We start from the raw sequence: 21,536 nt of genomic DNA, 5'->3' as shown, positions 1-21,536 counted from the left end.
CCCTGTGAGTAGGTTTCATCCGCTGAAATAATAATATAATAAATAATGATTACCAAAATGCTTTCAAGAAGGTTGAACTTGGTTAATATTAGGGATTTCAAGAAACTGGGTTTGTTCACCAAAAAAGCCTAGCTCACTGAAATATAATTATACAGAGGATTTTCTTAATTCCATTATTTAGATGCATTACACTATCAAGGGACAGGCCACAAAGGCCAGAACTTAAAATACCAAGTTTCCACTAGCTAGCCTGTATAAAGAAGATATCAAGATTAGGGTGGAAAAGAAGCTTGGAGGAAAAAACTGTTAGACAAATACAACTCACAGCCTTATGTTGAAAATGAGTTAAATTAATAAGTAAAAAACTGAAGTTTACATTACCTAGACCTAACTACAGCACCACTTTGCAGTAGTAGCAGTTGTAGGGATTTGCCTTCGCAACGTTTTACACTGAGCAGGGCCCGGGAAATAGTCTTTTCTGTGTGCCTTAATAATGAAGCTGTAATAAAGTCTCATTATATGCGCGCCACTCTGCATCATCGGCAAAACAGTCAGACCAACTCATCCATCGCCCCAGAAATGACCTGCAGCTTTCCCAAACGGCGACAAAGAAACTCTTAAACATTAAAGCAAAACATTTTGGAATAGAAAGGTTGAACTTCACTTGCCGTAGATTGGAGAGTGTATCTTTTACCAGAGAGCATTATGATTTTTTTTTTATAATATATTGCCAGCCCGGTGGCTGTTACTGAATCACAAAGTACAACCCACTAGTTGGATTGTGCGTACTGATTTGGTGCTTGTTATTTCACGCCTTTGTTGGATGGTAGGCGTATCCAATACGGAAGGCGATGAAATTAAATTTTCGGAGGGCCGTTGACTACGAAGCATGACTGGCATTAGGGAGCTTTTTTAGTATTTTGGGAGCGAAATATTTAAAAGCTTTTGAATGTACGGTATTCATTCAATGTTGTGATCATCTCGCGAGTCCAGATTGTGTGAGAGGGAGATGTCTGCTACACACGGTGTTGCGTTTGCGGATGAACGCTGAGGTTTGGAAAGAGGTTTTTAACCCTCATCGCCATTCTCGCACTTTATTATTATTTTATTATTATTATTATTATTATTATTATTATTATTATTATTATTATTATCGTTGCTGTTGTCGTTTGTGCGTCTCATGGCTGTCATCCCAATGACCTTGTTATTATCATTATTTCATCTCAAAATGCATATATATATATATATATATATGTGTGTGTGTGTGTGTGTGTGTGTGTGTGTGTGTGTGTGTGTGTGTGTGTGTGCGCGTGTGTGTTTGTGTTTGTGTGTGTGTGTCCAAGAGAAAGAAAGAGTGCATGTGTATGTTTATTTGTTCCTAAATCACACGTGATTAATTATACTGAGTGCTGAGACAAAAACCTATATATATATATATATATATATATATATATATATATATATATATATATATATATATATATATATATATATATATATATATATATATGTTAATGTACTCATAAACAGATATGAACCATTTTTTACAAATCGGCATATGACCAGAAGGTTAAGAAGCTAAATGTCAGACATACATATTGAGAAATGTATGTTATACGTTGTCAAGAGACCGTCGTTTGTTCATATGTTCGTTCTGATGTTCCTGGCAGTCTGGTTGATAGCATTTTTTCAAATCAAACACTTGTAGGGATTACGTTTTCTCCTTTTCTTCCGCATTCAATGATAAAAGGTCTTAATCGGTAAAAATTCTTTTGATTGCTCAAAACGTAAGAAGAAAGATCGACAGTTTGATTATTGATTAACTGAAATTCGCTTTTCAGTTTCAAGGTAAGAGACATCTCTGAGTTGATTCATATATAGATGCATATATAAGACTCGCAACCGTTATTTCTCAGGAATGAACATCTACCGTAGAACGTGGGCAGAATCATTTCTGAGAAGCTGGCTAGGCAGGATGGTACGCGGAGCCTGATATTATTCAAATCCTGTTCGTCCTGACTTTATTCCGACAGTGGATGCAGACCAGTAATACTGGACTTCTTTGTTATTCCTTTTTTTTTTTTTTTTAACCTGTGGTACTGAAAATAGCAGTCGTTATTATATTATGAAATAATGTGGGAACGCAGTTCAGTTTTGTTCGGATTATAAATTTATATTGTGCTGACTATTTGTGTGTGTGTGTGTGTGTGGTGCAAATTTAAAGACGATTTGATGGTAATAATAGGATTAATTTTTCCTGCGTTCAGATGTTATCCTCAATGAATTCCAGTTATGGCAGCTATTTATAGTGTGTAGGAGGGCATTCTCTTTTTAAAACGAATCCATTCTTATTAACCCACACCCTGCAATTTCATATTCTTGCAAAGAATGATTAAATCCTGCGTCCTCTTTGCACGGCTTGATTCATCCTCAGTGAAATACAACGAGATTCTGTGTGCTTTTGAGCGTTCTCTGCGTCCGCTTGAGATTTTTGCGATTCGTGCACAATAACGTTTTATGACTTGTTCAAGCAAAAATGGAATTCACGTTAAAGGGGAAGTCTGCTAAGCATCCATTGAAATTATGTGTCGTGGCTGGATCTCATTACCTCTTCTATCGTTTTCTTTAAGTCGGCGTTTGTAATTATGTTGCAATTTTAGCTTGTCACAAAATCAGTGGCTTCTTTAGAGTTTCAAGACTAAAGAAATTGGCGGAGTGCTGTCTCTATAGTGAGGAGGGACAGCTAGACAAAGGTCTTGATAATCTCTTATGAACGGTTACCCAAGTGATTAAGGCTTTCGATAACTTTTCGCTTTACTTATGATTGGTATTAAAAGCAAAATTTGCTCAGATTATTATTATTATTATTATTATTATTATTATTATTATTATTATTATTATTAGTAGTAGTAGTAGTAGTAGTAGTAGTAGTAGTAGTAGTAGTAACCAGTGAATGGTGATGGTGCGGAAGAGTTTCCACATGACCTTTCGGTGCCAGAATCCGGAATGAGAGAGAGAGAGAGAGGAAAAATAAAGTACTTGAAGCTCAGGTGGAAAGATGACCTGGTAAACGTGATGATAGAACCCCTAACACCCACACCCCTCTGTCTCCTCCTTCTCCTCCTCCTCCTCCCACCCCTTCCTTTGTCTCCCCATAAAAACTAGTCTTCTGCGGGAGCTTCCATGTAGGTCAGCCACCCCGTGCAACCTTCGCGGGTCTCCTGTGATGATGACATTTGTTTCTCGTAAGAACCCGAAGCTTGCAATGAGTTGCATTCATTTTTTATTTGTAATCAACATCTCATTATGAACTGGTAACCATATATAAAAAAAGAGAGACCACAAAACAAAGCAAGAAAGTAGAAGAATTTGTAATTCACACACCATGCAGCCGCTCAGCCAATGACCCCCCTCCATCTCGAGCGGAGGTCTCGCGCATGCTCAGATTTGGGTAATTAGCTGAGTTGGAGACGGAGGAATGATTTAGTGTAAATGAGCTCTTCGTCCGCAATACGGAGATTTGATTTAGGTAATACAAAGAGGTCGTCGTCTTTAACGTTGCAGTGATGTTAGGAGTCTTAGATCTGATGCAATGCTTACTTATGACGCCTAGGAATGCATCAGGTAATAACAGAAGCGAAATGACAAGGAAGAGTAGGCAGCCGGGGCTCCGTGAAAGATATGAATAGAAGGAAGAAAGTCGGAGGCCAAAGTTGACCTGCATTTTGAAAGTGAATAATGTATAGTAAGTACGAATGAAAGAGCAATTTTTTAAATTGTATTAGGAGTATGGTTTGCAAGGTCCTGAGGATTAGAAACAAGTAGTCCTATGACGACTTAGGAAAGGTCATCATAATTCCTACAAAGAAAAGGAGGACGAGTAGGATGGTCAAAAGGATATTTAATTCAGAGGGCCTTGTAAGAAGGAGGGAGAGAGACCTGGAAAGTGAGGTGCTGGTAAGGTGATACAGGGATTACGAATTAATATGAAGGAGGAAGGATATGTGCAAAATCGGGATAAATAGTGTATAGTGTAGAAGGGGAGTCGGCCTCCTACTCGTCAGACATATGTCAAATAATATGAAGTGGTTGGGAAGTTGTGGAGATTATATACGTGGGATTTTATTTGTTATTTATTTTTTTTTTGAGGCAGTACCTCCTTAGGGAAAACAGCTCCATGATACAAATAAGAACAACGAAAATAGTAAGAATTTTAGTAACAATGATTATTCTTAGTGCTGCACGGCCTTGCTTGTAAATAAAAAAAAATAATAATAAGCAATGCTCTGAGGCACCGATAAAGAACTTTACGATCGAGAGTGATGTTATTACACTGTCAGTGACTGTGCTAACCTGCATTCAGCAGTCCCAATCACCCAATCTTCTTGACAGACCTTATAAGAGTACTGTGACGGTGTAAGTTTCAGATTGCGTTCCATTGTGACATGAACCATCGCGTACCACGGAACCCTAATGTGCTTTGGTCATGTTTAGGCCGATGGCTGGCGTTTGGATGCTGACTCATCGTGTGTCGTCGAGTCCTCCACCGTGAGTCAGTGGCTCCAAAACCGACCAGGAACCTCCTGAAATTTCACAGTCGGATGACTCGACGAGGCGACGCGAGAGCCTACTGCTTCTTCTTCTTCCTTGTCGACTTGAATGAATGCAGTCCGGTTTTCTCGTCTGAGGATCCTAGTACTATAAGTAGTACTAGTACTATAGTAATAGCAGTAGTATGTTTGCTTCTTGATTTTCTCTACTTCACAATGTCAAAGGTCACTGGCCTGTCTTTAGTGTCGGGTAAGATTAAGAAGGCTGTCGAATATGAAAGCTATATTCATGGCAGTGACTTATCTTTAGTGTTAGGTAAAGCCTAAGAAGGCTCTCAAATATGGAAGCTCTATTCATGGCAGCGACCTGTCTTTAGTGTCAGGTAAGACTAAGAAGGCTGTAGAATATGAAAGCTATGTTCATGGCAGTGACCTGTCTTTAGTGTTAGGTAAAGCCTAAGAAGGCTGTCGAAATATGAAAGTTGTATTCATGGCAGTGACCTGTCTTTAGTGTCAGGTAAGACTAAGAAGGCTGTCGAATATGAAAGCTCTATTCATGGCAGTGACCTGTCTTTAGTGTCAGGTAACGCCTAAGAAGACTCTTGAATAGGAAAGCTCTATTCAAGGCAGTGACCTGTCTTTAGTGTCAGGTAAGACTAAGAAGAAGGCTGTCGAATATGAAAGCCTTATTCATGGTAAAGATCAGAAGTGAATGACAAGTTTTCTCTTGCTATTGTTTGTGCATTGTTTATCTGATTCCAAGAAAACAGAGGGAATCAGGAGTCCTGATACTAGTATTGAGGACTATTAATGGAGATGGTGCTTCAAGTACCGTTAATAATACTACTTATGATACGCTGTGTTGATGTTTTTGCTCATTGCTTTTCATATGAGCTCCAACTTCGCGGCATGAGGTGTAACTGATTCTTCCTAAGTTAGGCCTACGGTAGCAGATAAATCTCGTAGTTAGGTAGCTTTTGACTCAGCGTATAAATTTTATATTTTTAAAATGATTTTTTTAGCATTTGTTATTTTTTTTTTTTTTTTGTCTGGGTGACTGTTTTGGCTTACATGCCTTGTAAGGGTTGGTCTGTTGAGCGTAGGCGCTGAAAGCGACAGTAGGGTGTGTGTTGAGTTTTGCTATTTTGTTACATTTACAATGTTCTTAATCATTACGGTGTCTTGATATCCATAAAAAGTGGATGCGGTTTTGTCATTATTAGTATTACAGGTAATGATAATAATAATTTCATTATTATTATTATTATTATTATTATTATTATTATTATTGTTGTTGTTGTTGTTGTTCGATTGCTTAAAGACGTAGAAGTTTTTGCGATACGATGAAGAAATTTGATCTTGCCTGCAACTAAAAAAAATGTTATTCCTTTTTCAGTAAGACTTGGTTCACGAACATCTCGTCTCTTACGTCCTGGTGGAACAATAACTTGCTATCGTGGTTAAAAGGTCACTCCTTTCTTCTCCAATTTCTGATTGTGACTCTATTCAGTCATGCCAGTCACCCAGATTCTCTTACTTTGCCCTTCTCGGTTCCTTTGAGTCCTACCCATCATGTTCTGTGCTCGTAATGTCTGCAGGTCCCTCGCTTTCTCAGAGAACAACATTCTGCCCCTCAGTTCATGTAGGATTGCGTAGAGAAGCTGGCTGTAATGTCTTGGAGTATTTTTCTTAATTGTTAATTCTTGCCCTTAGGTTAAATTTGGAAACAGCAACAATCAAATTGCAATTTACAACAGTTTTGCATAGTAAACGACTCAAAACATCCGCTTTTTTTGCAATTTATAACAATTTTGCATCATTAGAGGAATTTATTTCTGGTGATAAACGACTCAAAACATCCCATTTTACAGTAGGTTCAACGTAAACAAAAATGATTTTTAACTCGGTTCAAAGACAAAAATGATTTTCGGCTTGCTGTGTGCTCTACTCTTTCATCATGTTGGTTTCCTTCTTATATAAGTAAAGTACTGTAATAATATAAATAAAGTACAGTACTTCAGTCTAAACAACTCTACGAGACACCTTACACCCTAAGATTTTGTGCTTTTGCGTCTACAGTATGACTTTTGCATTACAAGTCCCATTAAGACCAGTCTTACCATACAGGGTATTTGATCATTCTCTGCAGGCCTTCAAAGATATTTTTGGCATTGCTGTTATGTATCTTAAGATATATGACAGTCTAGCATGAGGCGGTGTTAGGCTGTTATCCTTTTATTACTAGTTGCTTCAGATGTGTTGTTATTTACAGTTCAGCATCCGTTTCTTCCTCATTTACCGTTGTGGTCCCTTGGGCTCTAGTCTCTTGCCTACTTCTCTCTCATCACTTTTGACCTTTAGATTCCCTGTTTGAGTTTTACCTTCCTGTAGACAAATGTACTTATTCCTCGTCTTCCTAACCGTCTTTTATCGTTGTTCAGTCTTAGTACTCTCTTTCTAGAAAATCTTTGGTCTCGAAAGCTGACTTGAATAGGGATCTTATATCTTAGTGAAATTTATTACTCTCTACTCTCCCATCCAGTTCAGTTCTCTTGTCAAAATTGAAACGAAGCATATCTCCTCATTCAACACGGATGTTCAGATCATTTCACATTAATTTTCAGAAAAGTCAGGTCTTATTACTGAATCTGCTCTTGAAAATTTTAAATGTTTCAATGTCACAAGATCATTCCATCATCCCATTTACAGTTGGCTTGAGGAGTTCCTGCGTGGGGCATCTCTCATATTTCGACGAGATTCTTCTTTTTTTTTTCTTTCTTAACAGAAGAGGAATAAATGTTTATATAGGGATGTCTCCACATGTACATAGTCTTAACGATATTTTTTTCGACGCTGATGGCCTTAGATTTTGTGACGCCAGTTGGATGAAGCAATCAGGTATTCAGTTAAAGGCTATTCATTTATTCAGCAAACCTGCTCATAACGCCTATCTAAGTCTTCTACCCTTACTTTGTAAGGTGGCTGCTCCTTCTGTTGCCCATGGGTATTGTTCCAGCTACTCGCTTGTTAAGCTGGAGGAGCCATTCGACTCTTAGTTAGTCTCGTAAAAATCCAGTCTTAAGTTTATTTGTGGTCAGTGTTCCGAAAACAGCAGTTACCACAAATAAACATGAGATTATCTTGCTACAATACTTTCCAGGTTAGGTCGCATTTTACTTTTATATAAAAGACAGCTGGCAGTTTCTGTGTACATCATTAGTGAACCTGTTTACTTGTTAAAAGCGAAGTTAAGAATACGTGGGATCCAATATAAAAAATCGCATGGTGCTGGTAGATGACCATAGGGCTGTCAGTTCTGTGAATCGGCAGCAACTGGCAGCACTTAATTTTCGATTTGTTGACATAGCCGTGAAAACAGTAATGTCTCGCTTCTCTAGAATACTTAAAAAAAATTTTTTGCGAGGGCTTATTATGTTCTTTGCGTGGTCGTTGATTTTTAGTCCAGTTGTATGTCTGCATTTCGTTCATACTGATCATTTAAATTTCTTGACGTTATTTGTAAATAAGTTAATCTGTTATATACGTACTGTCGTTTTAGAACTTTGTATTTTTTCAATTTTCTCTATTTTCCATTTTGAAATGCGCATCTATTTTGCAATCTACAAATGACTCGCATACGGATCTAAACCGTGTAGCAAAGAATTCTGAATTCCGTATGAGCTCAAATTCATCACTTAGTTAATAACAATGTTAACTTAACCGTTTCTTTGTGACGGAGTGATTATACTTCTCCCTTCTTGTTATAATAACTCTCTTCCGTTCCTCGACGACACTGTTTTAGTCACTCGTCGAGTCACGTCAAGTTTCCGTTACAAAATGGGTGTCGAAAAACAACGGTATATCGTTGTGACTGTGATAGATTGCTTCTGTTTCCTGTCAGCTGGTCTTTCACTGTCGCGCTTTCTTCTCTCGTCAGCTTTGGAATCCTTCCATTTGAAAGCACGAACTCGCGGAATGCTACCCGATGAGTATTAGCCTTAGAGGTGAACCGTGTAATCAGAGTCTATCTCAAAGATAGCCGTTTCTGAATGGTCCATTGAGGCAACCCAAGTGCACTGCCTCAGAGCTAGCAAAGGGAATGCGGCCAATTACTCCGCTGCAGGTGTTCGCCTGGTAGTATTACGTAACTCTTTCTCGACCCTGAACTGTGCTGTAAATGCGTTGATGTTATGCGTTTGCATTACACGTGTATTTATTATTTTTTTTTTTTTAGAAAGACGTGCATTGATATTATGCGCCCGAATTGCTCTTTTAACTTTCTTTTTCAGTTCGATGGTGATTTTCTGAACTAAGATTTTCCTTATGCGGTATTTAACATCGCCATTTGATTTCAACGATGCTGTTTGTTGGTATTTTTGTGGCATATTTTTTTTAGCGGAAATTTAATATTTATATGTCTTTGTAACTCATTTATATATATATATATATATATATATATATATATATATATATATATATATATATATATATATACATATATATATATATATATATATATAGATAGATAGATAGATAGATAAATAGATAATTCCACATACCTTTCTATTTTTCATTTTCTTTTGTTGTAAAAGTCTCATTTTATGAATATTGTAAACATACGATAACTGATATGTAAACTTAAGGATTTCCAAGTGTCATGTCACTTTTATTTCTTTATTGATACTTCTGCGGACTTTGATGCTTTGAACTAACTGAACTGAGACGAACATCATCAATTTATCTCTCGGTAGTTTGCGTCAAAACCACTTCTTTCCTTAATGACGATCGATCGACTTACGAAAACAAAAGTATTCGCAGTAGGGCGTTACGAAATTAGAGCTAAACCGAAGATAACTAGTTAATCTCTCTCTCTCTCTCTCTCTCTCTCTCTCTCTATCAAAATGTTATTATATGCTGCCAGTTCTATTTGCAGATTTTATATTAGACAGTTTTATCTTTTACACAGTTTCCATGGCCATTTAGATAGAAAGTACACATCTACAGGGATTATTTATATATTAAAATAAACATGCAAGTCAATTATAGGAGCAGAAATGCTTGGAGCCTTGTAATTTTTCTGATTTCCAGATTTCTCTTTGACCCATCTGCCTCACATGAAAATGAATTTAGACACGAAACCCGCACTCTGTTTTCTCTTGATGGTATGACCCCAAGAGCTTACCTTCTTAGCATAAATACGTTCTGATTTGATAAGGTCCCAGTTCCGGTTGGTTCTTAGTGGTGCCGAGGGAGATATCCTGCAGCTCTACGAAACATTATGCTTGCCGTCGCTGGAACAGATCTAAGTGTACCCGTTGCCTTCGTTCTCCAAGTGCTTTCTTTGGAAAGCTGCTTGCTCCTGTATGACGTGTTTCCGCTTTTGTCGGAGTAGTTTAGTCTCAGCATAGCAGTGTAGGGACTGAGGCATGTAGGCAAATAGAGGAAATCTTAAAAAGAGTTCGCGGCAGAGACTGGGTATGGATGCCATTGCTGGAACGCATGGTTTGTTCCCGTTACTTTAAGGTCAAGGAAAACGCAAGATCGGTTAGCAGTCTTGCCTAATACCCCCATTCCTCCTCATCCTTTCCTCATCTCTCCCAACCTCCCCCCCGCCTCTCTCTCTCTCTCTCTCTCTCTCTCTCTCTCTCTCTCTCTCTCTCTCTCTCTCTGCTACTTCTGTTCTTAGCCACGTTAAATAAGTCTAATCCTTCGGGCCAGCCCTAGGAGAGCTGTTAATCAGCTCATTGGTCTGGTAAAGCTAAGGTATACTTAACTTTCCACATCTGCAATTATCAAACTCGCCTTTCTTCCGTTGCCCTACTTGTAAGTCTGTTATCATGTAGGTAAACGTTTGCCTTGGAAATACTTGTCAATAAACATGATGCGTTAACCGATATGGAGGGGTTTAGCGGGAGAGGGCGGGAGGCATGGACGCGTACTAGCGGCGCTTGTTACATCTTCATTTCTTTCCTTGCATCGGGAGTCTTTCAGTACATGTAATGTTTCTACTTGTTATGTTATTTCTCGAAGTAATGCCAACAGTGCACCAGGTGAGGTACGCTGACAGCACTACACACCATCCTCCTAAGGGGAGAGGCTTGACTAGGAAAAGATGGCTTCGAAAGGGATATCAAGCCCGAGTTCAGAGACCCTGTGCTTCCCTTGGGTGCCGAAGGATCAAAGACCCCGTAGGGGGATAGTGCCATCAGTGCACCTCACGCGGTGCGCTGTAGGCATTACTTAAGGTTCTTTGCAGCGTCCCTTCGGCCCCTAGCTGCATCCTCTTTCAGTCCTTTAACTGTACCTCCGTTCATATTCCCTTTCTTCCATCTTACTTTCCACCCTCTCCTAACAGTTTTTTCATAGTGCAACTGTGAGGTTTTCCGCCTGATACACCTTTCAAACCCCCTTTATTCTCGATTTCCCTTTCAGCGCTGAATGACCTCATAGGTCCCAGCGCTTGGCCTTTGGCTTAAATCTTATATTCCTATCCTGTTCCAAAGGACCAAAGATCATGGAGGAGGATGATAATAATGAAGATATTAATGGCTGACATTCCCATAGATCAGTAGTTCAAGTAACTTCAGTTAATTTTTTTTTAAAAACCAGAATCATTCCCAATGTAATCGCATTCCGAATCTTGGGCATATTTCTTGAAACGAAACAGCGGATTAGGTTAAAAGGAAGTTTTCAGGAAGGAAAGCTTGTAAATCCAGCGTGACTCCATCGCTTGGTTAATGCATTTGATCACTCTTGCCTCGCCATCTTTCACAAAACTTGTGACCATCTGCAAGATGGTAGCCTACTGACCTCGGTATTCCCTCGAAGAAGAAACCTTGTGATCTGTGTGATGTTCCTCAGTATGTAAAAGATGAACACCCATCTTGGAACGGTATTTTTCTCCTGATTGTTTATCTGCAGCCCCTTTTACCGCTTCTTTCTCAAAACTCAGAAACAGTACCATTACTGGCGAAATAAGTCATCTTCAGCAAACTGCAGGAGAATGGTACAGTCATATATATGACTTCAGGAGAATGGTACAGTCATATATATGACTGCAGAAGAATGGTACAGTCATATATATGACTGCAGGAGAATGGTACAGTCATAGCTATGACTTCAAGAGAATGGTACAGCCATATACTGAACATGACTCCAGGAAAATGGTACAGTCATATATGTGACTGCAAGAGAATGGTACACTCGTAGCTATGACTGCCGGAGAAAGGTACAGTCATATACTATATGACTGCGGGAGAATGGTACATTCATACATATGACTCCAGGAGAATGATACAGTCATATACAGTATATGCCGGCAGGAGAATGGTATAGTCATATAGGCCTCTATGACATCAAGAGAATGGTACAGCCGTATACAGTATATGACTGCAGGAAAAGGGTACAGTCATATACTATATGACTGCAAGAGAATGGTACAGCCATGTCTACAGGAGAATGGTACAGCCAAATACTGTATGACTGCAGGAGAATGGTACAGTCATATATATATCTTCGGAATAAGTCGTTTTGGATACGTGACGTCCCTGGTGAAAAATAAGACACCGTCGTGTTGGTAAAAACTGGGGCAAACGACCGTTTTTCAATCGAGGTTTTTTTTTATATACAAGTTCATGTCGAAGTGCAGTAGTGATTCACCACCGGAACCATATAGTCATCGTCAGCTGTCTTTAGTTTACACGACGCCTCTTTCGCCTTACTTGAGAGACGTGGAGGAATTTCGTTACGTTTTGGCCTTAGAAACAAGACTAAGACTTGAAGTGACGGACCCGAAATAACTCATCGGTTGCAAAGGAAATGCGCTTGACATTTATAACAGACGGGATGGAGTAAATTGCACATTTAAAGTTTTTGTTTCTTTTAACACAATTATGCGCACAATGACGGACGCTCGCATCAAGCATTTAATATAGGCGTGTTTTTATATACATTGAGAAATGACCTACAGTGCTGCTTTATTTATACACATGACTGTGTAAGTGTATGTTCTTTGTAAGATAAGATAGTTACAAAGCATACACATACATGTGTAACGAATCTCTTCAATGAAAGTGTGTATGTGAGTCTTAAGTGAAATTGTGTGCGTGAGAGAGAGAGAGAGAGAGAGAGATTTATGAGGGAAACGATGGTTTAGTTTTATCATCTAGTTTTGTAAAAGTTTTTGGGTTTCACCAATTATCTATTGACACCTCAATTTCAAAGGGGGAAAAACAGTGCACTCGCAGGAAACGATTTCTGGTTATGTCCAGGAGGGAAGATGAATTGCTCCTGGTACTGCTGTTTTGTGAGGTGAAACACTGTAGTTGAACTCGATGCGTGTAAAGTACTTTTTCCTTTGACGAATGAGAACTGTGTGAAACGAGGTGCATCAAGAGTATTGAAGAGACATGTACGAACAGACACGGCCAAGCACACAGTTGCACATGTAGAAATCTGTGTGTAAAAAAGAAAAATGTCATCAGCGTATCTGATCCATGGATAATGACCTACCCATCTTGATATGAATAAGGTGCGGAAAAAGGGAAAATTTACTTCTGATTTCTGTTAAGAAATTTATGCTTATGATCCAACCAAGTCAGTTTTTTTACAGATGATGCATTGGGACATTAGGATTGTAAATGTGTTGGAAAAGGAGTGATAGAAGAGTTGACCATAGAGCTAACAAACCTCCCTTTAGAATTAGCGAAAGCGTATTATCTGTGAGAAGTGTCGACTTAGGGCGATACAAAACCTGTGGACCTTGGGGCGAGACCGATAAAGTGAATGCTTTTCACTGCGTTGCGTTCTGCTTGGAATAAAAGCTCTTTAACGGGGGAGATATGTAATATGATTGGTCAGTGAAAGGCTTTGTTCCCTTTACTGAATCTGACATCTTACATGTGACCTGGGTTCGATGCTGCTTGATTAATACAAAAAGATTTTCCCAGTTCTCTTTGGCAGTTGCGGCATCTTAGCGCGCATGCAAGTATATATATATATATATATATATATATATATATATATATATATATATATATATATATATATATATATATATATATATATATATATATATATATATATACATTTATAATTTTCACGCTTGACATGAAGGTGCTATAGCTGCAAAATGAACAAGGAAAAAATTTCTGTTGTTAATTTTTATTTAAAACATTTATTTTTCTTCGAATTTGTATTGTTAAGTTCGTGTTTTGAAAACATTGCCTCGTGTAACTCACCTCAAATTTCTTCCAAAATTAGACGCAATAAGACGTTTGGTTCTCACGGCTCCCTAAATTGGAGACATTTAGACTTTCACTTTACTTGGCTCCCTAAATTGCAGGCATTAAGACTTGCACTTCATATGGCTCCCTGTATTTGAGACAATAAGACTTACGTCACATGGCTCCCTAAATTTGAGATAGTAAGACTTACGTCACATGGCTCCCTAAATTGGATCCAATAAGGCTTTCTCTTCAGACAGTTCCCAAATTGGAGACATTAAGACTTTCACCCCACATAGCTCCCTAAATTGGAGACATTAAGACTCACCCCACATAGTTTCCTAAATTGGAGACATTAAGATTTTCACCCCACATAGCTCCCTAAATTGGAGACATTAAGGCTTTCACCCCACATAGCTCCCTGAATTGGAGACATTAAGACTCACCACACATTGCTCCATGAACTGTTAGAGAGGGTTACTTTGCCTCACATGGGTACCTAAATTGGAGAAACAGGACTTCACCCAACATTGCTCTCAAAGTTGGAGACACTTAGACTTTCATCTCATATGGCTCAATAAATTGGAGATGTTAAGATTTTCACCTCACATTGCACCATGAATTGTGGGACGATATGACTCGTCCCAGTGTTTAGAAACTGGAGACCATAAGACTTATTAGAGACAGGTAAAGTTACTGAACTCCAGATAGAAGTGGTAACTGTTATATATTAGCCATATTACTTTTACAATGCCTTCATTCGTTTTACAGTGCCCGCATAAAAATTTGAAATAAATTAAAACATACAACAAGCCTATGCCTATAACTAGCACGAAGGACGAGTCGGCAGAGTTGTCGGCTAGCACTCGCTAGGCCCGATTTCGAGTCTCCGGTCGGCTAATGAAGAATGAGAGGAATTCATTTCTGGTGATAGAAATTAATTTCTCGCTATAATGTGATTCGGATTCCACAATAAGCTGTGGGTCCCGTTGCTAGGTAACCAATTGGTTCTTAGCCTCGTAAAATAAGTCTAATCCTTCGGGCCAGCCCTAGGAGAGCTGTCAATCAGCTCAGTGGTCTGGTAAAACTAAGGTATACTTAGCTTTTTTACTCCTTTACCTATGTAAGATGAAGAAGACCTGAACGTTTGTTTCTATGCTATAGGGGTACTCTCTAGCTGTTGGGAAAATTGCTTGTTTCAGGAATGAGATTATTACCTCATTCGGATCATGTATGTTGTTTTTTCTCAGCGACCATTTTACACCGTGAGAAATATAATGAAACGTTGAAATGTGAATTTCATATATATATATATATATATATATACATATATATATACATATACCGTACGATTCAATGAAAGCAAATATCCAATTTTACGTCTTTATCCTTTGAGTTCGTACGGTTTATGTATAGAATTATATAGTCCAAACGACACATTGTATGTACTGTACAGTATTCATAAACATCAAAATTTCACAAAACTCATTTTTATGAGCTTAATTTCAGGGAATTGTAATTTTCATATAAGTGCTTACCAATCAGAGAGTATGCAGGAACTTAGAAAAATCAATAACTTATTACACAACCACGTGGGTACGATTATTACGATATAAATGTTCTTAAGAGTTTCACAAGCACTCAGAATGCGTTCCTAATATGGGATCTGGAGAGGAGGAGAGGCCACAGAGAAGTTCGTTGACCGAGATGTTAATGGAATGAGAGGCGAAACGTGAACGGCATGTATTTTAGTCAATGAAGTGTGATAGTTGAGCTTTTCGGGACCGATGAGTCTAGCGTGGATGCGTTAAGGAAAAGGCCCGGGCGACCCTTGAAAGCACTCAACTTCGTGCTTGCCTTTGTAAGTGTGTGCTAGTACAGTCATTTATAGATGACATGTACCACATGAACAACAAATAGTACACAGATGAAATAAGACCTCAGTAGCCATCCTAGATTTCTAGGCTTACCTCCCCCAACCCCAAACCTCCTCCCTCGCTTGTCAATCTCGCAAGGTAGTAGTATAATGATCCTAATGATGACAATCCTTTTAGAAGGAAAGGGTGGAACTTGACTTTTGCAGCTACTACTCCCTACTTCCTCCACATTTTCACCTTGTGATCAGAATTAAATTTAATTTTATCCCCTGTCGTCTTCCCCTCCCGCGTGATCGCGGCTAACCACCGGACTGCCGCGCTTATCCATAACTAGTAGGATAGTCAAGTGATTTTTGCCTATTGTGCTACGTTATATTCATACGTACTCCCAGTCAGTATAAATAAAATTGCTATTTGAACGTGTCAAGTTACGATGGAATGAAGGGTTTGGTGATAAATAAGTTCTCATTTGTCTGCCTCGAGTTTCACTTAAAAAATGCCAGGTTTGGTTAAAAGGCAGGTTAGTCCCCTAAATCATTAAAGCTTGGTATCTTCATTCACTATGAGAGAGAGAATTTTCAACATTGATTCCAAAGTAATCAAGCTTCGTGGTTTTTTACTTTGGTCTTATACTTTAGTCATTAATAGTGTTATGAATTTCATCAATACTCTCCTGGGTCTAAGTTTATATTTATGAGTTTTTAAGGTTACAGCTCAGCTTGTTTCAGTACTGTGTAACTGCTAATAACTCATTTATACTGTATGTAATTATATCAGTGAGATTAATAAATTAGTCATAATTATTAGAGTAAAAGCTTCACACAAATTTGTAACCATTGTCAGTATCTGGCAGTTTTTATTTACTTAAGACATTTTCAAAGCAATTCCCTTTGAAAATAGTTTTAAGAACCATAGAACTATTTACGTAACAAGGGACCAAGTCGAGATATTTACATTTTCCTGTAATCGAAATTAAAAGCTTAATTTACTTTAGTTTGATTGAAAGCAAAGTCAAAGATGGCTCGTAGTTTTACACAAGACTGTATCAGTCTGAAATGTTCATGCCGCCACTTGATCAAAACAACCGCTTAGGTCTTCGGCATAGCATTCAGTGCATTCAGCGTTAAACCTAAACTAGCAGGCTATTAGTAATTTATGAAGTCTTAGTTTTTTGTCAATGTAATTATATTAGCATCAGTTCACCTTATCACATTTGAATTGTGTATAATCTTAGAAAACATTTCCATTGGTACCAAGTAAAACCTACAAACAATGTACTTTAATTTTATTAATGTTAAACTTAGAAATATCAGTAGGATGTCTAATCTCAATCTGCGTCGATGACCTCAAGCAGACAAGTATGAATAGAATGTACACGATTCAAACAATGCCAATCCTGATCCAACATAGCTCAAGGTGTTGAACTGTATTTAATTCAGCAATTCGACGCCCACTCCAGAACTGAATTTCATATGTAGTATACGGTGCTACATCTGCTGGGTGTCTCAGTTGCTAGTTCAGTGCTCCAGAGTCACGGTCAGACGCTTCATGTTCACTCATGTGGCTAACCGGGGGAACAGACTTTAGAACTCGACGGTACTTGAACCATTACTTATAAGCTCCCCTCCCCCTTTACGTACAGTTTACTGTACGGTATGTACCTCTTAGATACCTTTGATGCTCTCTAGAGAACTGGCCCTCTAAGCACAGTCTTGTTTCCTAATCTAGAACTTCCAGAGCATAAAAGTCTAGTCTTGCAAAATCATTAGGACGAAGCAGCAACCAACTCAACCTGAAAAGAAATGCCACACAGTGCAAAGCTCGAAAAGAAACTAAAAGCAATTACAGAAAATGATACACAATGTTACAGCACAAGAGTCACAACATAACCTGCATGAATGGCAAGAGTAACACTGGAGGACTTAGAATATTCAATTTAAAAGTACCGTAGAGAGATCGTATTTAAGTCATTAGACCTAAGTACTGAGCAAAAATCTAATGTTAAGTTTTTATTAATACCAGAACTTGATACTGCTGCTTATTTAAGCGTGTTAAATGTTACTGAACAGTAGAAAGAAAAGAGTAATCATGTATTAGCCCCATTACTTTTACACTGCCTTTATTATTTTACAATGCCCACAAAGATTTGAAATAGAACATACAAGCCTGAGCTGTAACTAGCATTAAGGAAACAGTAAGATTTTCACTCACATTGTTCTATGAATTGTGAGACAATATGAATTTCGTCTCACATGGCTCCCTAATTTGGAGACAAGGTACAGGTTGCCCTAGAGTAAGAGCCTGTGCCAGCCAAGGCTGGCTTAATCTATGATGATGAGGATGGAGACAATAAGATCTTCACCTCACATAGCCCTGTAGATCTGGAGACAAGACAACACACTGCACTCCAAATTGGAGACTTCAGACCCCACACAGGAATCCTCAAACAGGAATCCTCAAACTGGAGGCTAATAAGACCTTCGCGGTACAAGGTCTAAATTTGAGACAGTAAAGTAAAACCTTCTCTCCTGGTCTCTATGAGACAGTAAGTTCGAGTACCAGATTCCTCCCCTAAATTGGACACATTATGAGTTAAACCCACCTTCACTCACTAAACTGGAGACGAAGATTTTCAGCTCACACGGCTCCATAAATTGGAGACTAGAATACCTCAAATTCCTTAAATTGCTCCCTGAATTAAAGAGACTTTCACACCAAATTGATCCCCAAGGAAACAGACACTTGCTACAATTAACATCTGGTGTAAAGAAAAATAGAACCTCAGTCATAACTTGAGGATCACGTTAATTCAGAGCCTCTTGTGCTTTAAAAGCAATGATAACAGTAAGCATGTAAATTTAGAATTTACAGACTTAATATATACTTAATGCTAAAGCTGTACTTATGCTAAATTGTACAAGTCCAGAACTTACCATCAGTAGGTTTTTAGGTTTAAGGTTTAAGGTTTAAAAGGTGCAAGTCCCCCTCCGCCGTACAGTAGACCAAGGCTACTGCACGTCACGAGGAGACATCCTTCCCCATCAGGGGCTCCGTCCCTGAAGGGGGAGGATTAGCTTGCATTTTGTTGTTGTAAACAAAAGGAAATAATGTTACCTTGAATGTGCTGGAGACGGGTGGCCTATCAAGATAAGGGATGTTGTCTTGTGTTAAGTGGCCTACCAAGCGATACGTGTTTCTCAATGGACAATTTTTTTATAAGGATCACAATTCCAGACTATACAGTCGAAGTCTAGTAATTCCGTATGTAGGCGAAGCAGCAACATCTGGAAAAAAAGGATAGAAACAAATTACAATTACGAAAGTCATCACACTGTTGATTGTTGCATAACGGAAACACTGAAAAAGTACATACATTAAGTACCGAAGCAAAAACCTCAAGTCATTAGGAATTAAGTACCGTCTTAGAAATTATGTCATTAGACCAAAGAATATTCGTCTTGAAATAATACGATTAACAAAATTAACAAAAGAACTCACAATACGTAAGCTTGGTACTTACACAAGCAAAACTACGTAAAAAATGGCTCATTCTTGAAAACAAACAACTAAGTAAAATTAACTCATCAAATAACACACCCATGGCAAATAAGGGGATCAATATTATTAAACAATGAAACATACGAACTCACCACAGCAGACGGAACCAGGTAACAACCAGCCAACGTTGAGAACAATCGCTCAGCCTTGTTGGGAACTCCTTGAATCGTTAGACGCCAGACGAGAACTATACTTTCATTCTGTAACCTACCAACGAAAACGAATTGGAAAACCAATGACAATGCACTCGGTAAAAATACGATTCAAGGAAGTTAGTGAACCAGGTTAACGAGCCAACGGTGATCGAGACACGAAAGGGTGTTTACAGAGACATTTGGTACCTTTTATTTGGCTTTTTTTTTAGTTTTAGGTGGCACTGATACGCAAACGCTTGTGTTTCTCTTGTTAATTAAGTTATCGATGATTATATCCCACCGAGGCTAGGTTTGTTTTTTGATGAAATAATTCTGAAAATCATCGATATAGAATTAAGTACGTTTCTTGTTTCTCTCTCTCTCTCTCTCTCTCTCTCTCTCTCTCTCTCTCTCTCATTGTAAGTTTTCCTTTTCTTCCCCAAAACCATTGTTATTAAGTGCGTGGTGAGAGTATAGAAAAGTCTGAAGAGTTTTGTTTCTCTCTCTCTCTCTCTCTCTCTCTCTCTCTCTCTCTCTCTCTCTCTCTCTCTCTCTCTCTCTCTCACACACAGTAAGTTTTCCCATTTTCCTTCCAGATGTACAATTAGATATTTCATGCAGTTTTGTTATGTGCACAGGGAAGAGCTTATGTTTAATATATGAAATTTCCTTCTGCGTCAGGGAAATAATGGTGTCAGACCAAGTTGTTTCGATAAAACTTATAATTTCAGATCGTCTTTTCACGTTCTCACTAATATACGAGTATAAATATGTATATATATATATATATATATATATGTATGTATGTATGTATATACAAAGTGCACACGTATATATATTCATATATACATACATACATACATACATATATATATATATATACATATATATATTTATATATATATATATATATATATATATATATATATATATATATGTATATGTATATATATGAATATATATACGTGTGCACTTTGCCTAAGTGAGGTGTCTGAAATAACTTGTGAAAATTAGTCTGTAAAGCCAAGCGCTGCGGTACTCTCAGCCATTCAGCACTTGAGAGTACCCATGCAGTGCTTGGCTTTACAGCCTAATTTTCACAATTCATTTATGAGACATTTCACTGAGGCAAGGTGCACAGTAATGCCTACTGTGCACCACGTGAGGTGCACTGACGTTACTCCCTCCTCAGGGGTTACTGATCACTTGATTTACAAGGTACTCGAGAAGGCGCTTATGTATCGATACTACCTCAAAAGAACAAGTGACATGTATAATGTAACAAAATCTTTGTAAACATCTCTCGCGTTGATCGCCGTTGGTTTTATAGCCAACTTCCCTCGTTCAGTTTCCTTGGAACTGATTTCAACAGCGAGTCCATCATTCTTGGTTTCCTAATTTGGTGTCGTCGTTGGCAGGTTAATTTGAGTTGAGATTAGTGAAAGATAAAGCTCGAGAAAGACGCCATAAAATATGTGGAGCAATATGCAATATAGTAGGGACTTTCGTCTTTTCTAGAAAAGTTTTACCTTTGAATATAAGAAGAGATAGAGGGATTTGGAAAACGGTGGCATTCGATGGAAACCTCTTACACTATCAGAGGAGACCGTATCTGGTAATATATATTTTTCTGAATGAGGCAGGCAGTTAGACTGGTGTTTAGGTAAACTTGAATAATATAAATGATAATTATTTGACCTTAGAGGACGTTTATGACTTTTTTCAATCTAATGTGGGATATATTTTTATGATAGAGAATTAGCGCATAGCATTTTAACTTCAAAGATTCCTGTAGAATGAAACCAGAACTGCTGTAGTACGTGGTCACAGATTACGTATATCCTTCTGATCCTTCACATGTGTAAGTGGATGCTGACACTTTTTCATAATCTAGAGAGTGCAGGTGATGCCATTTTATCGGATATCTCTTGTTTTGTTGGTATAGGTTTGATTTGATGTCGCTGTCATAGTTTTTTTTTTTTCCTTTCTTTTTAATGGTTCATTTACGTGAAATAGAAAACGGGATTAAGCTGCAGCTAATTGATCAACTAGACCAACTACTTTAAAAAGAACAAATGCAGCGTCGCCTTATTTTATTCCGGGAAACCTCTCAAACTTCTTGTCATTTCTTGCTTGCCTTTAATGCCTTTGTGTGTGTGTGTGTGTGTGGGGACCTCATACGTACGTACGCTG

General features: G+C 38.2%; 1 long non-coding RNA gene across 1 annotated transcript; it reads right to left on the bottom strand.

The window, feature by feature from the left end:
* Nucleotides 1–16,917: 16,917 nt before the first annotated feature.
* LOC136853899 (uncharacterized) lies at nt 16,918–19,624 on the bottom strand. Its single transcript, XR_010857564.1, has 3 exons — nt 19,302–19,624; nt 18,766–18,935; nt 16,918–17,443 (listed from the first exon to the last, which is right to left on the bottom strand). It is a non-coding gene; the product is annotated as an uncharacterized lncRNA (long non-coding RNA).
* Between the last annotated feature and the right edge of the window lie 1,912 nt (nt 19,625–21,536).

Source organism: Macrobrachium rosenbergii, chromosome 28 (assembly GCF_040412425.1).
Source record: "Macrobrachium rosenbergii isolate ZJJX-2024 chromosome 28, ASM4041242v1, whole genome shotgun sequence".
Classification (NCBI taxonomy): Eukaryota; Metazoa; Arthropoda; class Malacostraca; order Decapoda; family Palaemonidae; genus Macrobrachium; species Macrobrachium rosenbergii.
Note: the sequence above shows the minus strand (reverse complement) of the source record. Positions and strands in the feature narration are given on the sequence as shown.